The following is a 26,045-nucleotide window of genomic DNA, read 5'->3' as shown; positions in this document are numbered from 1 at the left end:
GAGAGAAGAGAAACAACAACAAAAGAAACCTGGAATTTCTAATGACTGGATGTTAGAGGGAAAGTATAATGTACAGAACTGATTTGTCCGGTCAGTTTATCCAGTGTTAGTTATTACTCACACCTTAGGCTACTGTCTCCCAATAAATTGATTTGATCAAATAAGGATGTTCTCTTCCTTAGCACAACAAGGGTGAAGGGTAGTAACAAACAGTAACTCATAATATTTTTTTTTCTCCTGAGCACTTAAAAACAAAAGGAATAATTCAGGTGTACTAAGAAGGAGCACTTGAATTCAGCAACAAACTATTCCCTTAGCTATATGAAAACCTTATCAGTAACATCAAAAAGGTTGAGGAATTAAGATTTTATACTTAGTCAGAATTTGTTTTCCATCTGTCTGAAGTAATAAAACATTAATTTATTCACATAATGTGTTTTGACATGTCTGATATGAAGACCCAAAAATGAAAACAACAAAAAAGAGCACAGCAGGCAAAACATAGCAGGACGAAACACCATAGAGAGCCAGAGAGTCTCACACCCACTAAGACAACAGACACACAAGATTTTCAGAAAGTCACTGCTGCAGATGGTTTTGCTTCCAAGATCTAAAGCAAATATTCTTTTACATTCCCTTTCTTTAAATGATGATAGGCAGATAAAACACCACAGATATTCCCATACACATTCCAACATCCTTTAATAAAGCACTTTAAGCTGATTATTTTCTTTCCTAGAAGCTGGCCTTACACTTCGCTCAACACCCACATTCAATGTGTCAAAATGCAGTAAACTCCTTAAGGAGGAAATTTTCTAGCACATCTTTATATCATATGCATAATTAAAAATATTTTCCTCCTCGCATTACAAGCTACCGTGATTTACAATGTAAAGCATGAATAAACTGGTTTTCTTGATTGCATATAAATGCAGATGAAGCAATAGACTTGTTTAATTTATATGCATTGTATAAATAAGCCGGCGACTTTGGCCTAGACAGGCATGAATTTCACATTGCAGAGGAACTTAAGAAATGATCACAAAGCATCCACATGTTAATTAGTGCAAAAAGTCAAAAAAAAAAGGTCAAAAAAAAAAAAAGAAAAAAAGCTAAGAAGAGGATTTTGAGCTAGAGTCAAACACAGGAGAGAGGCTCGAATCTTCCCGGTACATGGAGAGCCCTTTGGTATCAGGTTAAGAGACACTGAAATTGGCCACTACCAAGAGCCTGCTAAAATGTAAGACATAAATGCGTTGAATAGACAAAAGCTACTTAAGAGAAAAACGTTCAGCATGAAGAAAGCTATAAACCTTGTTATTTCTCAAGATCAGACAGGTAATATTGCATATATTTTACATTCTATAATGAAACTGGCAACGTGCTAGGCACAAATTAAATGTCCTTCCTTTTGCATGTTTTTCTGAACAAGTGCTGAGAATAATGTTCTCACTCTTCTCCCCCTCCCACAGCTGCCCTTGGTGAAGGAACTAAAACTGTAGGCTCCATATTTTAACAACTAGACCTTAACGCCAAGACAGCCCTTTCCATGCTACAATGAAATTCAAAGGATTTCATTATGGTGGTATAAGAACAGCATGTTATGAGTCCAAAATGTAAATGTGAAGTTTTTACATTTTGCAGACAACAGAGATTTCAAAGAAATCAAGTCTAGAAAGTCTCACGAAAAAGTCAGCACGGGACAAATCAAAAAAATTATATTCCTTCTTGTACGCGACCAAAACTAAAAGTTTTGATTCTATTGTATTAAACATTATAAATTGTACATGATACACATGATTTAAAAAAAAAAAAAAAAAAAAAAAAGCTTCAGACTGAATACCATGCTGTTGACAGGTATAGAATGCTACCGGGAAACCACACCACCTGGCATTGCTTGTGCTCTCATTTTACGAGCTAAAGCCGCAGCCCTTTATGAGTTACGGAGTTGACGGCCACTCCTATTGGAACTTCCACATAAAATCACGCGCACACCTACATGAGCTGCTCCATGTACAAACTGCTACATTTACATAGAAAAAAAAAAAAATGAAGTGCATGTAAAGGAGTGCTTCCGCAAATCAGATGTGCCCTTTTTTTTTGCCCGCCCCCCCCCCCTTTTTTTTTTTTTTTTTTTTTTTTTTTTTTTAAATCTAACACCCTAAATTCTCCGCCTCGCTACTTCCCCGGAGGCAACAGCAGCCTCCCATCTTCACGGACTGCGAGACCCTCGCATCTACGCAGAGGTTTAAGGCACAAATGTGGACAGGAATCCACAGGTGCTGAACTGCAATAGCAACAAGGGGCCTGGCCCCCCTCTGCCCTGCCTGCAATTGCTCTGCTGAGAGAGGCACTTTTCCCCACATCCCAGATCAATGCAGGAAACTGGACACGTGAAGGAGGGAATAAATGCACGAGCCTATCACTACTTAGCTTAGTTACACAACAGCCATCCTGTCAATTGCCTTTCTGTCAAATCTCATTTATCAGCTAAATAAGAGTTTTGTAGACCACACTGGTTAAATATTTTTGGGCAATAAAAAGATCATTTCATGCCTTAAAAGGGCTCTGACCTCAGCTTTACAGGCTGCTTGCCGAGATGTTTTTTCTGAAGTCTATTCTCCTTGAGGTGAAAGAGAGATAATGTATGAGGATCATACATTATAGTAAGACAATTCAAAATGCTGGTAAATTTAGCTAAATTTTTGAAATACTTGTGAATTCTGTATATTGCTTATAGTTTTTAATGAGATAAGCACCAAGAATGTGAAAAATAATGAAAAAAAAATCTCAGAGTGAGCATTTTACAGCTAGCACCACCCAGGTAAAACAACTAAATGCAAAACTAACCAAGCTCATCAAACGTCTCCCAAAAAAGATAACTCCAAGAGAAACAAAACCCCGAGTGGCCAGATTGCTCACATGGAAAAGCCTGACCAAACAAAGCCTGCTGCGAGGCCAGGAGGTCAGCAAGCTGCCGATGCCGAGGGCCTCCCGTTGAGGAGGCACCAATGCCGGCTCCAATTCAGTTACTCCAATCTCGCACACGTTCACAAGTCACCTCACTACAAACGCAGTTATTCAGCCTCCAAGCCCTGCTGTCGCTCAGGTCGGAGCAAGGAGCGCAGAGGCAACGCTCCCTGGGGCAGGGAGCACCAAGGGGCGCAACCACGCAGCTCTGCAAGGCCGTAGCCGCTGCTCCAGCGGAGACGCGGCGCCCAACAGGAGCGCGGAGCCACCGCCGAGCTCCCGGCAAGCGGAGCGGCTCCGGCGCGCTCGGCACCCTCACGAGCCCGCCCGCGTCTTCACCAGATCCGAACCCCGGGCACACCGGCTAGGAGGTGACTTCTTGCTTCTCCTTTTACATGGGCTACTAACCGTAAGCAAGAATACAAGCGAGCTGTGGCAGATGGCGAAAATGATTTCCTCTGAACAAACTTTTCTGGGTCGTAGAAAATAAACAGATTAAGAAAAACAGCTTAAAAGCAGTACCACCTATATACAACTACTACCAGCTGCATAACTGTCACATTTATTAATAATAAAATGGCCATAAGAATGAAAATTTGACACTATAAATGATTTCTAACTATAGCATCTTCAATCCATCCATAAAAAGAAATAGCACAGAATTAAACTACATAACAGGGATAATCATATAATTAAAAAATATGTACAAGAGTTAAAGAAAAAGGTGTGCTTATATTGCTGAAACAACTTCTAATTTACAGGTTTTCATAAGAACAGTTGCAACCGATCCACAGTGTAAAAAATGTACTATCAGCCTGTGGAATCCAATAGCCATAATAAAAAATATCATAGCAAGAGGGTATTTCTCATATATCACTTATTTATATGTAAAATTTGACATAAACTGTGTTCCATATTACATACCTACGTTAATCTTGCCTTCCTGGTGGGACTTTTACATTCCCGCTGTGAGCTTTATCACAGCATCCCAGCACATACTCAGGACTCGCGAGGAAACGCGCGCAGGAACCGGCGCGCACAGGCACAACGCGCACCCCGCGGCGCAGCGCCGGGGGAAGCGCCTCCCGCAGCCAGGCCGGAGCGGCACCAGCACCTCCCAGCGCCGCAGCCCGACTGCTTCGGGTCAGGAGCCCACACGGGCCCCAGAGCAGGAAAGGGAAGTGATCCCCGGACGCAGGCTCACACCCTTCCCAACAGGGGTGGCGACCACCACTGCAAGACCCAGGCACCTACTGCATCTTCTGCCATCATTCGGGTTCAAAAGGCTCCTCGTTGAGGAGGGTAGGGAGAGAAGAGGGGGAAGGGGAGGAGAGACAGAAATAGTCTATTATATCAATACCATTTTAGCTCTTGTTAGCTCATGAATCGCTTATTGGAATTCCTTTCTGGCCGCATGCCTAGAACATTTGGAGGAGAAACATAAAGAAAGTAGCAGGCCAGCCCCCGGTGATCCCGTAAGGCTCATGCTGGAAGCTTCTTCCTTCCAGAGCCTACGCTCCTGAGTACCGGCTCCGCAGACCGCGGGCCCATCTCATGATGAGGCCCTCAGATGAGGGCCCTCCTCATCTCCTCTGGGGCTGGAAGCATCACTAGCAATAGCATTACAACAGATCCAGTGTCTTCCCTCCCACCAATGGGGGACCTTAGCACACAGGACACGCTTCATATGGACTAGATATCTACTCCACTTCAACTATCATCATACAACATAGCACCCTATTGAAAAGTAGGGAAGTCTAGAGAGATCACTTTTTTGTTAATGCAGACATTGATCTTCTCATTCACTGCTGAAGCAATTACCGCAAAGCGAGGAGATTAAGAAAATATAAACAGGATGCTCCAGCAAGCTGGCTGTATTAGCTCTTCAAAGATAAATTTTACTGATAAAATATTTACATAATATTTATAGACAGCCCCTAAGCAAATTGTTATGTATTTGTCTAAAGTTGTTTCCCTTCAAAATTACCCTCCTTAAAACAAGGCTATTAATTTCTTTGTGCTGATTTGTCTTTTGCATTTATACAGAAAAACCCCTAGCTGCAAAACTATGCTAGATGCTCTACAATACAAATAAAGACAAAATATAATCATTCCCCAAAAACAAATTACTAAGCACCCCGTCATAAAAGCTTGTCACAAACAGGACAGAGAACTGGAAGAGACTGAAGCTTTGGGAGCTAGAAAGCTACAAAAGCACCTAGGAATTGGCCTCGCTTTCACTTTTTCAATCCTTCGAAAAAGGAATCTGTAGGCTTGATTTAGCTAACTACACTCTCTATAAAATACACATGGAAGGCAGATATCTCTAAAGGAAGTAATAAGTACACTGAGCTAGATTTTTCAGCACAGAGCCTATACTGTATCAGGTTGCTCCTTCCCTCTTGGAGTAAAGATGTAATATACAAAACACACCCAACACAAATCTTAGCAATAAGATAGCATGGCAAAAGGAAAAGCCAGCAAAAGGAATGTGTTAGACCAAACCTTCTTGCAGACTTGGGTGACTCCTTGAATGCCAAAAATAGATGCCCGTGTCAGATCAGGATCACTGTTTCAATCCTCCTTTGGTGATAGGTGCTTGTGTTACTTTGAAAACGGGACCAGTTCTCTTCCAAAACTCAACGATGGGCACAGAAGAGAAGGAAAAGGAGGCAACGTCCATTCTTCTCATGGGATGGCCTAGCACAGCAGCAAAATCCATGTTCAAGATGCTGCTCAGCTCCTACCTTCACATATAAAATGACAATCTCAGGGTTAAAAGAGATTGTTTTTGCTAAAATGTTAGCCTGATAATGGTAGTCAGAAGAGTAAACCTTATGTTACCAATTATTTAGAATGGATGTTGGGAATTTAGAAAACAAAATCATGCCACTGCATAAATGCATAATCAAATGTATGAGTAACAAACGAGCAAGTTAAGATAGTTCATCGTGGAGAAGACCAACGGCTGTGAGGTGGAGGTGAGGAACACTAGAAGGCACCAGAGTTGGAGGGGTCCACAGACCCCTCGTGGGTAAGGACCAGACTAAACCAACATCTCAGTACAGGTTAGAAGTTTTACCCCGTTTTAATGTTTGTTTCTTTTCCTCCGCTTCAAATCATTCACTAGAAGTCTCCTACTTCAAAAGTTTTTCCCATGATTAAATATTCTTATAATACATGAATTGGATTTCTAAAAATAGGAAACTGGAGTACATCACACCAGCAAACCTGACCTCAGCACATACATTTACAGTCTCATGACAGTTGCAAAGAGGAGCTTTTTCTCATCTAGTAAATGCAGAGAGGGATTCATGGCCCCATACCACAACTCCTGTGTTCTCAGAGCAGAATTCCAAACTGTTTTCAGGCTTACTGTATTTGAGTAGCAGTGGATTCATCAGTGAACAGCTGGAGCTTTGCCCAGGAAAACAAGCTATATTCTATACTGTAGAGAGAGGGACATGATGATTAGGCCTTTCAAATCCCTCTCATCTTGAAATTACAGAATTATCAGAAAACTGTAATCATGAAAATTTTAAACTAAGGAGAATGTATTTTTACAGCAAATGAACATAATTATGTTTACCATATTTGGGGCTGAAGTTGGCTGGCAATTCAGTCTGTATATAGACAGCAATATCTGATTCACTGTCACAGGATATGAATAAACCAGAGCAATCCAGGGTGAATAACAGTGTCTCTCCTAAAACAAAACCAAACATTAGTATATGCATAATACCCCAAAAGCATCACATAATACTACCTTAAATAGCAATTTCATAAAGAGTGGCAGTTAAGTAATTTTAAGAAAAATTCTAAAATCATTCTTGCACTAGCTCTTTGAACAGACTTTTTAAAACAGTCCAAGTGCTTTATTTCTGACAAATCTACATTTTTACTACCTTAAATTATGGAGAATTAATTTCTGTAGCTGGTGAAGGATCAGTGGCGACAAGCAATTTGAGAGCAGAGATTAAAAAACTAGAAAGGATAATATGCATATTTCATAACCTTTCCTCTTTATTTTTTTAATCCAAAAGGCTGCTTAGGTCTCTTCAGCATAGCATTCCCCTCCTCATTAAGACCAGAATTTATAAGCCCTAATACAGGTAATGGTTTTTGTTTTTTTTTTTTTTTAAACAGTACTAATTCAGCCTGCATAGTTGGAGTCAAAACACGATTTGTTATAAGATCAAGTGTAGCACCCTCTAGATTATAAATATCTATTAAAAATCAAACCAGAAAAATACAGCCACATCTTGCAAACCATACCTTTCCCCTGAGAAAGCACCCAAAGCTTAGAGCTTATCTAGTTGTTCTGCCTGCTCTACAGCAGATAACTAATATGCTTCCTCAATCTCCTGCAAATGCCATTAATAACAGTTACATATAAAAGTCAGGCACTGGAGACTGAAGGATTCTTCTCTTAGCCTTCCTAAGCAAGTCTGTGTGTCCTAACAAGTATCACTCCATATTTACCCCAAATGCAAGAGCTTAAATCTTTGAGACTTTAATATCCAGTGTTTTCTATTAATTGCTTCAGTAATCCTGCTTTCAATTTTAGTCCACGGAATAAATGGTTGACTTTTATTTGCACAACATAAATGGCAAAATTGGCTACCGATCAACTCAAAATCAAGAGTTAGAGAAGCCGGGCTTAGGAATGCTGGAACATCACAGACTTTCTCCCATCCTCTCCTTACACTACATAGCTTTGACGTATTTATCCTTTTAAAGGCACTTAAGATACTTGTTTTTGCATTTTACATGTTCCTGCTAAGAAGACTAGCTTGATTAAGATTATTTCTCTTCATTAAAAAGCAGAGGATGTTAATATTTTAAACAGATTATTGTTTTCCTGTTCTTTAAAAATGTTATCACTCATTTAATAATACAGCTTGCTAATTTATTTTAATAAATGTAAAGCTACATTTTGGGAAAATAAATCTCACTTTTCTCATTCCTATACAGGCAACTAAGGAATATGGACAGCTATTTACTAACAAATGCATACACAGAATTCTGCTGCTGCATCTTAAGCGGCATGCATAGATTGTCCAGCTTCTGGTTTTAAGCTACATTAAATACATGATATGGGAAGACATACAACAGTCAAAATGACTGACAAATAAACACTGATGGGATTAAACTTCCACAATATGATTTTTTTCTTTAAGAATGAATTGTTCTCAGGTTAAAAACTATTTCCCAAAGAAACCCTCAAGTCTTTCCCATAAAATTATTAAAGAACTATGGATCGTAGTTTACAGCTAACAATGCACAGCGAGAGCACCTTACCATGTCCTGAAAGCAGAAATACTGACAGCTTACAGCTAAGGCCTCAGTCACGTGTGTGATTTGTCACCGGGTTACTATGTGTCAAAATTCTTGCATTGAGTTGTGCAAGGAATTTTCCTCCCAGTAGAGGACACAATAGGATATTTATGCTGCTATACAAAAAAAGAAATAGATGCAATGTTCTAACCCATAGAACAAACAAACATGATGAAGTCTACAGAGTAGAAACTGCAGATAGACACACAAGTGAACCTGAATCTAGGCTTAAATTCTATGATGTCAGATCCTTCTGAAAACTCAGCACCTTCCCCTGGAAGCACCTGGTACCAGTGGTGCAAGAGACCATGCACACGGTCAGTGCAAGATCCTTTCTGCGTGCGAAATTTCCTAAGCATACCCACTGGTATATTGTAGCATTCACTGATGGAGCTGATCTTATTTTTCCTCTCCTCAAATACAGACTGCAAAGAAATACTAAAAATTTTAGCTTGCAACTACTGATGTCAACACCATTTAAGAATAATAGTGGTCCTGTCAATGTGAAGGATGATGTTTATACTGGAAAACGTTTGGGTGATGTAGCCGCACGGACGCTCCTCCCCAGTAGCTTGTGTTGGCAAAGGGCGCTCGGCTGCCGGAATCGCGACACAGCGAAGCTCTGCCAGCCACAGGGCACTGCGAAGACGCCAAGTGCATTTAAGCAGCGCTTCAATATCAGCCGATGTGTCTGTTACAGATTTGGCCAAAGGCCTTTCAAACATATTCCCCAAGTATTAGATTTAGGAAAAGTGACCTTTTTGCCACAAGGATTATCGCCCGTGCCGGGGCGGCCCCTCTCTCCGGGGCTGCTTATGCGACTAATCCGACGCCGGCAAATAACGGGACGCGGGAGGACAGGGAGTAGCAGGGCGACGCTCTGCAAATTTTACTGGCCACGTTACTAAAACCCCCGGCACTTTTCAGCTTATCTGCTGTGGGACTTGCTCCCTCCTCCCCATCCCCCAGCCAGGCTCCAAACCTTGGAGTAACCTTGTTTATCCCCCCATCCCGGAGACCAGAGGCAACAGCTCCATGCCTGAAACATAACCTCTAATCTTATTTTCTATTTCTAGATGACAATTCACGACCCTTATCCCAATTTTTTAAATTAAATATTCACCATGTTTCAAACTGCTTCCTGTAGTCACGATAACACACATGCTCCTTGCTAAGGAGCATTTTACTTCAGGAGCAATAGAAACATATAGTGTTTATGCATTCTAGGTTGAAAAGTCTTCTGTGAAAACAACGTTTCCAGTGCTACTGCCAGCACTCCAGTGCAAGGGAACAGCTTTATTTGTTAGCAGGTCTAGATAAACACCTTAAATATAGCAGAATTGCATTTCAGGGCAGTTTGCAAAGCAAAGCATTAATTTAATGATATTTACAAAGCATTTGTAGACATTAAGCTAAAGGCATAAGTTATAGGGCTTTATTACAGAGGAAGTCTTCTTGTCTAACACCATCTATTTATCAAAAAGTCTTTGCTTGCACTTAGGACTTTTTCTTTCTTTTTGCAACAAAATATGTATTTTGTTTGTCATATGATTTTGTAACATGAAATTTCTTACAAAGAGAAAATTAAAACAGCCTACAGGATCAGATGTCCATCTAAGCCAGTATGCTATCTATGACAGAGGTCAAAATTTATCATTTCAATTAGCTAACACAATCCATAATCCTCTTACACATTTTTAATAAATAAACTGAAAAAGTGCTAGGGCCAGGTTTCCCCCTCAAAACACAAATTCTCCTCCTTGTCTCCAAAGTGCTGGAAAATAAAGGTTTCCAAGATGCTTCCTACACTCGCGGGATGAAGCCCCATGCAACGATGCCCTCCAAGAGCTGCAGGGAGCTGCATATCCATGTTTGCATTTTGATCGGTCACGTATCAGCCCTCTTCTGCTGATCCCCAAATAAGCTATCTTCAGGCCTAGAAAACACAGCTCCACAGACAGCAGAGGGAATTTCTTACCACGGCTCAGCTCCCTGTGCTTGTTCGGCAGAGGGGAAGAGACTTGGTCACCCTGCAGTAGCAAATATCTTCTCTCACGTGGTGAAAGTGAGGGAAAAGAAAAAAAAATCCTCAATATAACCCCAAAATATTCATAACTCTCATGCCATGGTAGTAGCCTCTCAAAACAAGACCTACACCACTGATGTTACTTTCTGCTGGTTAATCACAAATTTAATCAGCCTAGAACACTAATAGCAAAGAAACTGCCCTTATTAGTTCAGATAACTATTTTCTAGAGTTTCAGGCATAACTATAGCATGGGAAAACTTAACCACACAAGCATTATAAAGATCGGAGGAATAATCCTTGGACTAAGACATGAAGTGTTGCACCATGTTCTCTAAAGGCTAGATATACACCATGAACGCATTTTGCAATAAACATGGTATATTTTGTATTAGCTTGAGCAGGCAGTTCTAATGGTATTTATACCACTAGTTTGTACTACTTTCTCTCTCCCATTGCTTCATGCTCCATCGTATTCTCAGCAGGGCATCACTTGAATTTATTGGTAATTCCCCAGAAGCTAAACTGTACAAATGGGAGGACAGCCTCTAGCAATTAAGAATAAAAGCAGATAAGTGAATATAATTTAGATTAGAGAAAAACAAGTATGAGGAGTTTTTAAAGGAAGAAATAGATTTTGAAACGGACTAGGAAAAAATACAGAAATAGTAAAGGGCAGAATCATGTTGTCGTATCAGATGAATTTATACCAAAAGCAAACAAAGGTTGGCATGATAACGAAAATAGTATAATCACGAGTGGCCCAACATGAAATTCAGTAGCTCCTGGTAGAGTAACAACATTTTCTTTGTGTACTTAAAATAAAATGACATTGTCAACATAAATGCTTAAAAATTACAAGACAGCCTCTCGCCCACTATACATTCTCAAGAGTAAGTTCATTGAGTCTTTCATGTTCAAAGTTTGAGAGCCGCTCTATTCTATCGCAAAATGAGGCCTAGAGAAGTAACACAAAACCTCATTGAGGTTCTCAATACAGGAAAACTGCCAAAACTTAGCACAGGGCTGAAAAATATTTGTCAATCATTTTCAGAAAGGATACTATTAATCAAACACAAAACAAGTATCACCCAACAATTCACAATTACTTCAAAACACTAGTTTCACTAAATATATTATTAAACACAACTTTAGAACCATCAACATAGCTTGTCAGATCATTAAAAAAGTATTTTTACCCAGTCTCTGCTTTTAATATGAAAAATTACAGAAGCGATTACAAAATCCTGATAGAAGACAGTATAAAAAAAGGTGTTCACTTATTCAAGTCTGTTTCTACTCTCATTTTTAGTAGATTTACATTAACATATGTTATGTGGTTTTAATCATATAAGGCTATTTGGTTTTCATTTGTCATAAAGAACGAAAGTTGAAAGTCTAATATATACCAAAGTAAACCCGTAACTCTACCTATCACTTACTGTTAAAGTTTTTTGAAAATCTGTTAAATTTAAAGCTGATCAAACACACTGTGAAATTCCCAAAATCCACACTGGGAATCTCTTTCACAGTCCTTTGTTCTAAAAGTTATGATTTACAGAGCCAAACTTCGCTGGCAAGCAAGCAGGAAAAAAAAACATCGGCTGTAAAGACTAAAACCTGGCGATTTTGAGCCATGAGATAAAGCAAGTTTCCAAAGAAGCATATTCAGGCAGCTACAAAACAGTTAAATATAGTTTAAGAGCTTGCTGGTATAACCTAAAGATTTCCTGGCTCACCAGAAGCAGAAGGAAAAAGAAATGGAACACACTCAACCTTTTCATAGGAGAGATGTGCTACAATACACAGTATGCTTAAAAAAAAAAAAAAAAAAAAAGCCTTGCGGGACAGTCACTAGGAAACCATCTAGCAGGGTGTTTTGTTTGGATACTGTCATAATAAGAAGACACCTAAGGAGCACATGCAGGAAAAATGGAGTATAATGAGTATAATCACTGATGCCGGTTCTGATACAACATACTGTTCAGTCAAAACAGCTCTTACAAATACTGATGCTCAATAGCTTGTATGAAACTTTCAAGTGACTCAAGGAGTCTCTGAAAAACATTCCATATTACTGAAAATGTAGTTCTTTTAAAACATTTCTGCAGGATTTCTTCAACTCGGAGCCCACCAGCACCACCAGGTCAAGTCACCACTGTGTTAACCGCAATACTCTAACTGCTGGAGCATTACAAACGCTGCCTACCGTAATTGGTGAGTTTTCTGAGCTATTTAACAATCCAGTTTTCTACTTATAATATTATATTACCTCTAATTATGTTAACATGACCTAGCAAACATTTTCTTTTGCAGATAAAACTTGTACCAAAGCAGGTAACACCTGACTGTGGCGATCTACCTCAAAGCCGGGCTCACCCGACGCGGCACCCGCACCGCTCTCCTGCCGCCAGAGCCTGCAGGCGGCTACGCGGCCTCCCTGCCTGCGTGAGGCCAGGGACGCTGCTGGCATCAGCGCCCAGCCAGAACCACAGCCAGGGCCTGTACAGCTGAGCAAGGACCTCGCCTAGGTCATTCCCACATACTAGCTCCAAGTTCTTCCAAGGATGGCAGAACCACAGGCAGCAGCTCCTCACTCTTGCCGGGCTGGTCGGCGGTGCCCGTCGCCACGCTGGGGCTGAGGTGACGTGCGGCGGCAGGTCTCTCGTCCTCGCCCCGTGCCGGGGGCCTGCGGGAAGCCTGCGGCAGAGCTGTCCTCTGCCTCGCTCTCGGAGGTGTCTGCAGAAATGCTCTTAGATTTGCCCCAAGAAGCTCTAAGGAATATCACTCTGAGACCCTATACAACTCCTCACCAAGCAGTCTGTGCTTTTGCAAAATGTTGAAAAGCAGTTAGAAAACAGAGCCAATAGGCTAAGAAAAGACTAATTAAGCCACTTACAAAACCTTTTCCTGTCCATTTTCAAGACCTAGTGTTCTGCCACTGTGCTGCAATAAAGACTGGGTCACGCGCAGTTGATTAAAGTATTTACCTTCCAATCTTCTTTCTTTTCCTCCTCAAGTCTGATTTGGTATCCACAAAATGGGTGAACCCTTGAATATTTATAGTGCTCCTTCCATGAGAAATAGGAAGGTATTTGCAAACACAACCCAAACAACTATCTTCTTACAGTGACCTGCTATCCTGGTCACTTTGGCCCTAGCTCTTCTTTCTGCCAAATCTGCAATACAGTTAAAGAAAATAATGATGTTTTTCCACACACATCCCAGGAGAAGGCAGATGAAATTATTATTTGGGCAACAAGTTCACCTTACACCTGTTTTAAGATAAACAGCACAGCAATAATCCCCCACAGGATAATTAATTGTGTGGAAAGATCCTGTTGCTAGACACTAGAAATTAAGTCTCATTTTTTTTCACTACTTTTCATAACAATGTCCTCCATTTACAGATAACTTCTTCCTTTTTTTTTTCCCCCTATTAGGCAAATTCTGGTTCCCCCACCTCTGTTTCCAGCAGAAAACTGAACTTGCTCAGATCATTTGCTCACAAGTTACTGACAACAGTAGAAAGTACAAATTGCTGCTGCACAGTCAAACACAAACCTGAGGCTCCTGCAGAAAGGCTCTCTGTTTCTTGCTTCCAGAGCAATACACGAAGAGCTGCAAAAGCAGACGGCATGGAATGAAATACTCTGATATGACAAAAAAGGTGTTTCATGGTGAAATTTTTAGAATATCATTTAGAATCTGTATTACTACTACTGATATTCCTGCCTTCTAACTTCCTCTAAAGGTCTGGCTTCATTCCTTGAGTTATTCTACTAGATGTTTACGACCCCGGGATCCTGTATGAGCCTGCAGCATACACGTGTAGAAATCTCCCAGGGACACTATGATGCACAGACGCAGGCATGCAAAATTTATCTCTTCCATCATCTTTCCTTCCAAAACTTCAGTTCTTCTGTTCCCACCAGAATGCAAGCCTGTAGTTACCTGATACTTCTGCTCTAAAAATATATCAGTTTTGCTTTCAAGCCAACAGTATTCATGCTATTGATACTTTTTTCCTACTTTTAGATCCAATCCAGCAAGTTTTAAAACAAGTTTTTAAAATCTGTATTAGCAAAGTAACTTTTCAGCATTCTAAGTGATTTATGTATTTGGTTTTATGCATAGGTAATACAATGTAAATACTTTATACATATACCTATCTATATCTTATATATCTATCGCCCTTTATTAGGAGGTTTAATTTCAACGAGTCATTATTTTAGGTATTTTTTTTCAAAATTTCCATTTTAGACACAAAGATTACATTTCTTCAAAGTGTCCAGTAACATTATGCAGCTGAAGCAGACCATATCACTTTTTGCATTTAATAAACTATTTTACTAGAAATGATCTGGGCTTGAGTCAGTATTGTGAGTAAACACAATCAAAATATTCTTTGATACAGGGAGATTTTTATCTTTGGCTGGCACTAATGCATTTATGTGCGGTAAGAGAATTTTGACTGTACTTCAGTTGGACAGACATTAACACAAACTCAAGTTTAGAAGGAGAGGAATTGAGAGGAAATTCTTTGCAATTTCAACTCAGTAGATTTTTTCTTCCCACCTTTTGGCTTACATTCCAATCCTCATTGTGTAATACACAGAAACAGAAGTATATGAATGAGGAATAAAGTCTAAGACAGGGAAGGAAGAAAAAAAAAAAAGCAGTAAAAGAAGGGAAAAAAAACAAATCATAGGGAGAGTAAAAAAAATGAGTGACTGGAAGCAGAAGCATAAGGAAATTAGATGATTATGGGCTTGCAAGTAAACTGATGGTTTTCTTTATAGTACATGAATATGATAGTAAAAATTAAGATTAAACTATATTTTAGGTCTCTCATAAATGCCATTAGTAAGACATTCTGCTGCATTTTGAAATGTTATATGCATATCAAAATCTTTTTAGGTAGTATAACTACTTGTAAAATTGTTTTATATTTCCCCTTGCATCTAATGTATTGTTCTCTGTCTGGAATAGAAAATCCTTCCACAGACTGCTTTTCATATCTTTCAGATGATTCTGTTGGCATTTATTTGCCTCTAAAGTTGAAACACGCAGATTCTATTTATGTAGACATTTCTTTGTGCACATTTTGGACAAGACAGTGCATTTTTACTGTTCAGAAGTGGTACTTATTAAATATCAAAAGAAATGAATGTTATATTAAGTAATCTATACTAATAAGTTCCTAGGAGGTAACTACTCGAGAAAGAAAGCCAGTGAAAGACTCCAGATTTTTGCAGTACTGGCATGATGTAAAGATCTAGCCATCTTCCATCCATTTGTGCTAGATTTAAGCTTCTCAACTGACAGGTGAATAGAGAATTCTTTACTTACTTGATAAGCCTAAAATGCTGTATACAGACTTGATTATGATTACCTGTTTTGCCACCTTTCTTCCCATAGGCTCCAATATGAAGGTATTTAATAAAAAGGCAAAAAAAGACAAAAAAAAGCAAGCAGGAGGACAGGCATTCTGGCATAAACATTAGTGAGTCACGAGTACCTGCCACACAACCTGCAACATATCACTGGCCTAATGTTAGCTGCAGCTGAGGCAATACCTTCCATCTGGAGGAAACCCAAGTACCAGTTTTAGAAGAAACAATTTTGCAATTGAAAACAAAATCCAAGTCTTCCCTTTACATCAACTACAAAGCATCCATTTCAAAGTAGTAATTGCTAAAATGCCAGTTCTTACCAAAATGATAGAGAAGGTCTCAGCAACACTGAAATACATAACAGTTGTAAGAAAAGGGCACCTACATGGCCTATATGCCTAGTATATATATTAAGGACATAAAACTGCATATTTAACTTGTCAAACGGTTCTCTCTGAAGAAAATTCTACAGCTGCAACTACTATTTCCTGTCTTTTTCAGAAACCACAAGGCACTAGGTGGGTCTTCTGAGATGCCTAGATCTGGACTACTTCAGCGTAGCCAGACTTGGACCGTTTCGGATGTGGTACCGTCCCATAGACCCTGTTTTGCCAGAACACTGTCTGCGGACGACAGCATAAGGTAAATGAAGGCCAGGAAATTGTAAATCTTAAGCCAACAGTGTGATGTAAAAGAAAAAAAAAAAGAGAGAGAAAATATCACAAGTCCTTAGACACAGCCAAATAAGGGACAGAAATTTCACTTTATGCCAACCATGCTTTAAGGTATGACCAGCATTTTCACATACCACAGGGCACAATCAACACTCACACATATCCAGCTGCTCAGATTTAGTCCAACTCTTCTGTTGCAGGTTACACCGGTTTAGCTTTGCTCACAAAAGGCTCCATTTCAGAGAAAATTATTTAGCATAGTTATATATACATATTTATACAAAAGATGCCCTGCAATCCTGTAATTTATTCCTCCACATATTGGAGCAACTATATCAAAATAAAGCATACCTGGGTAATTAAATACTATGCAACGACGAGCACTGTATCACTGGCAAAACTTAAAGTTCCAGGAAAAAGAACATAATTATCTAGTGTAGAAAATTTCACTTTTTCTTCATATATGATTTATTAGACAATGAAAAATAACTAACAAAGCAGAGATGACCAGCTCACACACCAAAACAGAAAGTATCAAATAAAATATGTAAGAGAGAGACAATGCACTATTTCCCCAAAACCACAAAAATCTTCAGAAAAAAAAAATCGCTTCATCTGTGCTAAAACTGTTTCAAAAGAAAACACAGACTTTTTAGCAAAAAAAAAAAAAATACTGACCAAAGTAAATAATTTTGTTTCAGATGGCAACTTTAAATACCAGTGATGACAAGGTTTAACACACAAAGAAAAGCATCCACTGGTTGCACTGTAAACCTATAAAACCCCCCAAAATATTCAAGTCTCATTAAAAGAATAAAACTCAAGTCAATTTTTTTCCATCATATCCATCCATATTTTTTCCATCACTAGTCTTCTCAATAACTCAAAATGCACAAATGTGAAGGCCATGCAGACCTTTCAAGTGGAACACAAGCAAGAAGAGCAAGAAAAGGCAGAATCTAGACACATTTTCCATCAGCAATCCTGGAAGTGCAAGGGTTGGAGAAACACTGCTTTAATTCACAAAATAACGAACAAAAGGGTACAGAGAAACGGTTCTACGGAGACCAACAGAAATATGGCAATTTAAATTTATTTCCTCAGAAACTGACTCAAGTAGTTTGGTTTGAAAACACAGCAAATGTCACCCCCCAAATAAATAAATAAATAAAACAAAAAAGCATTTGTCAGCATGCTGGGCTAGGCAATGCACTCTGTGCTGGTGTTTATGAACAAATTAAATGCAATATACCCTGTCTTCAAAGTCAGAAGAGCCAGTCAACTGCTTAATGTGATCTCAATAAACCACCACAATTCACGCACCAAGTATTCAGTCCAACAACCTGTCTGATGAAAACACACTGCCCAGAAAAGCGTCCCGAGTCGAAGACACCACGGGAAGTTTTGGAGCAGTAACTGACATCTGGCCAGCAACAACTCAAGAGTCCTTGAGACTCAGTGGTAAAAAAAACCTCCTGATATTTCAAAAAGAGCATCTATAAATTGAAACGGACCCACAGAGCCTTCAGCTAAAAATACGGTCACTACGATATGAAAAGAGAACGCAGAGTAAGAGACAACTACAGCCTTTTAACTTGTCTCCTCTGCACATGTGTGAAGACGAAAATCAAGGTCTGTTACCCATTTGTCTAACTATATTATCAATTCTAATCAAACATCATAAAACTCAACTGTTCCAGAAACTAAAACGGAAAAAAAGGCTTTTCCAGCTATGTCTTCAAAGGAAAAAGTACCCTTTTCCCAAAAATACATTTCACTAAATCTTGTGTGTCAACTACAGATTTACTCTATCATACCAATCTATCACCGCAAAAATGTAACATTCCTATATGAAAACAAAACATGTATCATTAGTGGTTTTCAACACATTTAGCGTCCAGCAACATCTGCAGAGCAATAGATTTCACTTAACCAGACCCAAATCTTTTCTAACCACAAAACCAAACAGTATATTAATTTCAAAATAGCACAGGTCAGACATACCACTTTTCCACGTGGATAAAGCAAAAAGTGCACTTGAGTAAAGGGTGCCACATTAAATTATTTTCTCAAATTGCTATTGCAGTTTTAAGGCCAAATATGATATGTAGGATAATGTATTTAAATTAGGCTTGATAGTTTGGAACAACAAAATGTTCTTGCTAAGAAAAGCTTCTAATCAGATCCATATAAAAGTAATGGTTAAACTTTCATAATTTTACACAGTGTTTGCTAATTATAGAGTTGAAAGGTTGCCACAAACTTTACAATACTCAGACCACTTGGCCCTTATTTCATAAGTAGGATGGTAAGTCCTAAGTGATGAATGTAACATCAGTCTGTTGCCCTGGAAATTATTACAATACTTTGTTTGTTACGTTTATTATGAATCCTAAAAAGATTGGTTGAGAGAAAACACTTCCATTTCTCTTCCTGAAAGTAACACAAGACAAACAGAAAGACAGGGGGTTCACCAAGGACTCTTCTATAGTTTAATACTGGACAAAGCTTATTCCTAAGAACAGGGCACATACAACAGTGCACATTCCAGCATTTTGTTCTAACTGTCAGCATTTCCTTCAGCACCTCAACCAGTTTTCACCAGCATGGGAGTCTCCTAAGAAAGAAAACTAAGCCAAAGAAATAAAAGTACACTTACACTGGGATTAATTTGGAAAATCTAATTTTTATTAGTCTAGCACTATTTTTCTATACCAAAAGCTGAGCAGCTGCTCTTCAGAACTAATAGGTAAGTATCTGTTATAATATTACCAAAATCTTATTTTTTACCTGCATCTTCATTCACACTGCCGCCCAGAGACAGGCACTGCACTCCGGACTGGCTCTCTGTAGTTGAGGATCGTGCGAGAATTCATCCAACCTTCTGTTTTCCTGCCAGCACCAGTGGCAACCCAGCAATCTGGGTAATTGTATTTGAACTACTTTGAACTAAGCTTGTAAAATTCTCTCTTGTAGAAGATAATTTTCATCACTATCAAATCTTGTACATTTTTTCTCATTCTGCTTTGTTTTTATTAATGCATTTTTAAAATATTTTTCAAGCAATACATACACAAATACTTAGCAGCAGAGCTATTTTTAGCACCATATTAAGGATCCTATGTCATCTGCTTGGTCCTCTCACATAGGGAAAAAGGTAGTTCTTACTACCTTATTGCTTAAATATTTGCAAAATATGTTGCTCAGCCAAGTAAATGCAAGTATCTAACTACATCTCTGCTAGGAGGCTTAAGACAATTTATTCTGGAGCTATGAAACAAGTCCCCCCCCTAATAATCTATTCCTGTTCTCTTTCCACCTTTAACTAAATACAAATGCCTAACAAAAAATGAAAAGCTTCATTGACTTTTACACCTTCATCTGAAAGACATGGTCACTTTGGAGCATTTGGAAGTGACAAACACATTTCTGCGCTAAAAAATATTTCTGAAAGCTGCACTCACAGAAGCACCAAGTATAGATCTGGAATAATGGAGGTGCTAGCCAGTCTTTTCCTCTTTGTGTTCTTCCTCCTTCTACACAATGCCATCTGATGCAAGATTTGCAACAGCATTCTGAGAAAAATTTTGAAACATTCCAGCAGAAAGAGTTCATGTTCCTCAAATCTTTGGAGTCTGGCACAGTACTGCATTTACCCATACTGATCTTTCCCCTGCAATCCTCAGTCTTTCTCTCAAGCTGTGAGGATGCAGAAACAAGGAAAGTCTTTCAACAACAACAAGTTGCCTGTGTGCCTGTTCTTCCTAGTCACTAGAGCTTTCACCATTTTCAGCATTTCTAAGTTGAGCCACATAAGAAGACTGTCTGCCCGTGTGTCACAAAGAGCACATGGATGTGCTTCAGAACATGCAAGTTTTGCCCCAGTAAATGCTGAGGATTTCCTGATACCATCCAAAACAGCCACAAACCTGCCACGTTATCACAATGAAGTAATCTACTTGAGAAACCAGAAATACTCAGTTCCTGAAAGGATTTAAGACATATTTCACTCCTAGATTAATCTTATGCATTGACAAAAGCATGAATCACAAGGGGATGTTTTTGGAGAAGTGGGAGGAGAAAACGACCATTACGGATCTTTCTACTCTTTCCCTACCCTCTTTTCTATTCTGCATTCCATACATTGCTTTAAAAAGTTCCCAAAATACAGCATGATGGAATAACACTTCAAAAACTAAAGTAAAATATTATTATTTTAACAAGGGAAATAAACTTTCCCTAGTGTTTGGAAACTGTTGAAGTTGAGTTCCACCCTCAGATTATACCAAAAATACGTCACATAGAGCCCGTGAGGAATATTCTGTAGTCATATTATTACATTTAATAGACAACTATGAGTATACAGCTAAGCAAGCATCACAACTTCAATACTGTTATTAAACAGCCAGTTAATAAGTCCCTTTGTAGTTTGCAAGCAAACACATACTTAGTGCAGGAAAACAACAAAGTGGACTATCCAGACCTGAGAAGAGGTGCCTGAAAACCCAGACGGATTTTATTTCTGAAGTTAGTCAAATAATGTGTCTTTTCTAATTATATCCCACATAAGTGCTTATTGAGAAATAGTAGCATCTCACAAACACAGTACAGAAAAGCAGCGAGATAAAATATGAATTCATAAAAATATATTTACCCAAGCCCCTTGAAAAAGTAGAAAACAATTAACAAGGCAAGAAATGAAATACCACAGTGAAGGATTATAGCCATGCTGCAAGACAATAAAAATTTAGCTAGACTAAACAGGAAAATACATATCAGCCATTTCAGGGAGAAAATTTTACTAACAATATACTCAGGAGTTAGTCACTATTTAAGGGCATATTTTAAATACACTTGCTAGAAAATTACTTTCCCTGATGTTACCCTAACAGTAAAAATATACAGGGCAAAACTTTATTCAAGAAAAACAGAGACAGCTTCTCAACAGCATTTTTTTTTTAATTTAGGTAACAGAGCAAAAATTATTTCCACCAGCATTAATACGTTCCTTTGCAAGGGCCATCCTTGGGGGGACAGTTACTCTTCCCTTTCTGAAAACAGCTCTTTAAAGGAGAGGCCCAGAACATCCCGTTTAAAACCGGTGCGTACCTAGCACACCAGATAAGTTGTTTTTTATTAAAACAGCTGTAATAGGTGTTTACTCTGATAAGCCACTGCACAATATCTCTATACTGAGGCCAACGTCCCACCGACGGTATGCAGTACCGCGGTTAGAAAAATGCCTGACTTGCTCTGAAGGCTCCTGAGTTCACCTGAAAGCTGCCCATGGAGCCCAGGGTTCTCCCACCGCAGATCCTCCCGCACGGATCCTTTCCGCTCATAAACCCCTCGGAATTCCCTCGGCTCCACTTGGAGCACTTTGCACCTTCCTTTTTGGCCCTCTTCTTTCATCCTTCAAACCGTAACCAGCACGTCTGGCCTCTGCTCCGCTGGTCCCCCAGCTCTGCTGTCTTGCGCGCGGCTGCTGCTCCGACCCAGGCCCTCGCTTGCTTTGTTCAATATTCATGCCCTTAATAAAACCACACCATTAGTCCCCCTCCAAAGTTATCTAATCCTCATTAAGAAAAGCACAGCAAGACGAAAATTTGCTACTTCAAGACCTATATATTTCTCAAAATAACTTACGTCTTGTCACCTTAGAGCACTTCAAAGGGAAACACTCCTCATTAACACCAAGGTAGCGTGGCTTTTTTTCATGAAATTCCAGTTAAAACAAAAAAGCACTTTTTGTTTTTCAAATAATGACTGTTAGTGAAATTTCAAGTAGTTGACCAAAACAACATTTTCACGGGACACAGATTGCTGTTACATCCTACCAAATGAACAGTTAACCTGCAAAGCTGTATTTGCAAATGAACGCCTTCCATAAAAGTGTCCTCCTCACCAGCACCTCCCATAGTTTCTTTGGGGAAAGGAGTGAACAGAATTTGTTCAAAGCCCTCCTGCCTGAAATTATCTTACAGTATACAAGCAACGTAACCCATGAGCAACAATAAAAGGCAGCACTTGCTCTTCTAGAGAATTTGCAACCCATTTTAATCTAAGAAATTCTACATAACTACCAAAATATTCTTGCATGCTACCAGAAGATAATCTGCCCATGGACTCTCAGAGCCGCTTTCAGCCACGAGACATACAAAATAAAAACAGATCCCGGATCCTAGAGTCCCTGGATGCACCTGACTGCCTGCAGCACGTTACTAATAAATCATTGTTACCCTAAGGCCAATGAAGGTTAAGGAATGCTAATCCAGACATATCACCTAGCTCCAGGAGAACCGAGGTGATTATAAAGCAGATTTTGAAAAGCCTAGCAGAGGCAGTGGCCCTGTAAATCAGCCCAGCACACTGTTTTGTGATGAGGTTATCCCCGCTGCTGGAAATGTCATCTTTCATGTGTGATATAAAACCCCTTCTATAGTTACTAACAATACCCTGGCATTGTTTCGAACATGTAGGGTGTTGTTCTGGCAAAGGTCCAACTCCAGTAATAATACTCCATCTACCTACAATAACCACAAGGAGGTATTCTTCATCTTCAGACCCAAGTGGTTTTATAGCAGCAAGCATTCAAAAAATTGCCACACTCCACTGCAACTTCAGCATTTCACCACGTGCTTATCTGCCTGCACAGATCATACATTTCTTTAAAACTGTAAAAACACCTTGAGATTATTTGGAATACAGAAGCTCTTTTCATGCACGACAATTAGTCATATCTGCTGTGATAAGCTATTTTGAGAAGCACCCATTAATCACTATCATTAGCAGGATTTCTTGTGTATCAGAATTCACTGTACCAAGAACAAATCTCTTCCTATTAGACGCTGCTATATAAACAACGTCAGCAGCACTATTTTTCTTCACATAACCCCAATTTTAATAACAAGAGACAAGCGGTAGCACTTAAAACTGCAACCAATTCCAGGTGTAAAGGGAAGCTTGCTTATATCTGACAGGACAGCAGAAATACATTTGTTCTGTTCTGCAGGAAAAAAAAAAAAAAACACAACTAGCAGTCATTTGTATGCTAGTGAGGAAGAGAGGTGGAAAAGCAATGTATAGCAGGAAGAAGTGGAATGAAATACTTCCAGGTCAGAGACGGGCATTTAAAAAAAATATAGAGAGAAAGACAAGACAAAGCGTGCAGTAGAAGGCTTCGAAAAAGCTGACACCTAAGAAGCAAATTTGATTTTTAAGTGCTCGCAGTTAATGTTTTCACATTACTCTAAAGGGAGGATTTGACTGTTAACCAAAATTTCAGAGCCCTGGAGGAGACTGCAACCAGAACACGCTCCCAGGACGCGGCGCCGGCCCCGCCACCCCTCTGGACAACTTTGACACAGGATATCCGAACGGCTGTGAGCGGCGGTGGCAGAGGAGCAGCACCGGCACGAGCCGCCCCAGCCATCGCCCTCGCACCAAGGCTCCAGAACCAGCACCTTCACCTGCACCCACCTTCACCACAGCCGCTAAATTGATAATCCATGAGGTTAAGAGAGAAACGTTGGGGTTTTGGGAAAAGTAGATGAAAACGGAGGCCTGCAGAAGTGCTGGCCTTGCAGCCCTGAGCAAAAGCAGCTCCTTAAAGGAGAGGCCGGTAAGTCCAGGCTCACTTGCCGTGGGGACACAGCCCTGCAGGAGCCCTGCTGTGGTGCACGAGGCGCACGCAGTGCCCATGCAGGGGACATGGGCAGCTGAGACCATGAGCCGCACACCGAAACCGCCCGGGCCAGGAGCTGTGCACGAGCTCTACCAAGATCCTGGATTTAGGAGGATTCAAGGGCTGTACGGCCCAACAGCAAACAGACACGGAGCAGGTCGGCCACCACCATGCGAAGCCTCAAGGCTGCCAGGCCAAGCGCCGGACACGGGTGATCACGTCGCTCCCAGCCCTGGCGCAGACACCTCCGCTGCATCACCCAGCCGCGGCCGCGACTCGCTCCTACCCACAGCCACCATCACAGCCCCGTGCGTTACAACAACACCGAGATATAGAATACAGAGATACAGATGCACATACGCACTACTTCTATATTCCTTAGCCAAGGCCCAACTGAGGGGCTTCACCTGCCGGCTCGGCCGCCCACCAGAAGCAGACAGGATCCCTGGGGGGGTCCATGGAAGTTGGCCGCCCCGAGGCCGAACGGGAGCTTCGCACCGGCGCCTGCGGCCGCCGCGCACCCTCCGCGCAGGGCAGCGGCGGGAGCGGCAGGTGAGCGCGGGACGGGCGGCGCGACCGCTCCGCGCCGGGGGCCGCTCCGCTCCGCGCCGCGCGGGGCTCCCGCGGCGGCGGCTCCCGTGACGTCAGCGCCCCGGGCACGGCGGCGCCAGCCGGGGCAGGCGGGCGAGGCCGCCGCGCGGCGCGGGGGGGGCGGCGGCGCGGGAAGGTGCCAGGCGCGGCCGCCGCGCGGCGCCCCCCGCGCGGGTCCCGGCAGGGGCAGCGCTGCCGCCCGTCCCGCCTCGCGCCCCCCGCGCCGCGGCAGCAGGGGCTGCGCTCGGCGGCTCCTCCCAGCGCGGCCGCGGCTGCTCCGGCACCCGCAGGGCGCTGCCTCCCTCACTCGCTCGCCCGCTCGCTCGGCCCCCCAGTGTCCGTGGTGCGACGCGGTGCTAAGCGCGGGGGGGGACCGTGCGGGCAGAAGGCCGGTGCGGGGAGACGGCGGGGTCCGGCGCGCGCCGCGCTCTCACCTGCCTGCGCCAGCCGCGGCCGCACGGCCAGCCCCGCGCGGCGCCCTCCGGAAACGGCGGCTGCTGCGCCGGGCGCCGGGGGAGGGGCGGCGGCGGCGGGGGCGGGCGGCGCCGCGAGTGACAGCGGGAAGGGGACGGCGGAGAGGCCGGGCGGCGGCCGAGGGGCCGGGCCGGCCGCGGAAGGGGAAGGGCGGCGGCGCCAGGGCTTCCCCGCGGCCTGGGGGCTCCGCGGCTTTGTGTGCGGGGGCGGCGGGAAAGGCCGCCCGATCCCCCTCCCGGGCCCGTCCTGAGGCGGCCCGGCCCGGCCCGGCGCATAAAGGGGCCGCGCGGGCAGCAGGACCCCCGAGCAGCCCCACGGCGGTTCCAGTGGGGAAACGTTGTTTTGTCTGCTTAATTTTGGTGATGGAGGTCACCGGAGCACCAGCGCGGTGCCAGATGTCTGTTTAAAGCGTCTAGCAGAAGAAACTGCATGGAAACCAGCATCTTTGTTAAAGGGAATTATTTGTGAATTAGGTAAAACGCGTGGCATTCTCAGCTTGGTTTCTTGGGACGTCCTTAGCGGGAGCCACCAGCTTCATAAACACTCCAGAAAAAATGCCTAGTTTATGATCTTGTGATTTTAACCAGGTTTATTACTATATCTCAGCAGATTTTATAGATAGACCAAAAAGTTTGCTATCCTGTTTCTAAAGAAATAACCTCCTGTTAATCCCATCATTCACAGCAGAACATGACTATTTGGTGTTTCAGGGGCTTGCTTTAAACCTTGCACTGAAAGGGAAAATACTTTTAATAATACACAGGGATAGCTGGTAAAATTAGGAAGTAAAGTGACGTTTATGCAATAGTAGGAGAGTAGCTAAAGTGTTGTTGTTACACATATAAGCAGAAGTTTTGTCTATAGGCCTAAACATCCGATCATCTGGCTCTAAC

General features: G+C 41.5%; 1 protein-coding gene across 1 annotated transcript in view; it reads right to left on the bottom strand.

Annotated features, from left to right (window-relative positions):
- GARRE1 (granule associated Rac and RHOG effector 1) overlaps positions 1-25,196 on the bottom strand; it is a 48,374-nt gene extending 23,178 nt beyond the window's left edge. The window contains exon 1 of the mRNA XM_088536486.1: positions 25,113-25,196. The gene's annotated coding sequence lies outside the window, so the exon portion shown is untranslated. The remainder of the gene's footprint in view (positions 1-25,112) is intronic.
- Positions 25,197-26,045: the final 849 nt, after the last annotated feature.

Source organism: Tinamus guttatus, unplaced genomic scaffold (assembly GCF_059628265.1).
Source record: "Tinamus guttatus ecotype Peru unplaced genomic scaffold, ASM5962826v1 Tinamus_guttatus_pri_ptg000674l, whole genome shotgun sequence".
In the NCBI taxonomy this organism is placed as follows: Eukaryota; Metazoa; Chordata; class Aves; order Tinamiformes; family Tinamidae; genus Tinamus; species Tinamus guttatus.
The sequence above is the reverse complement of the archived record's forward strand: the minus strand, read 5'-3'. Positions and strand labels throughout refer to the sequence as shown.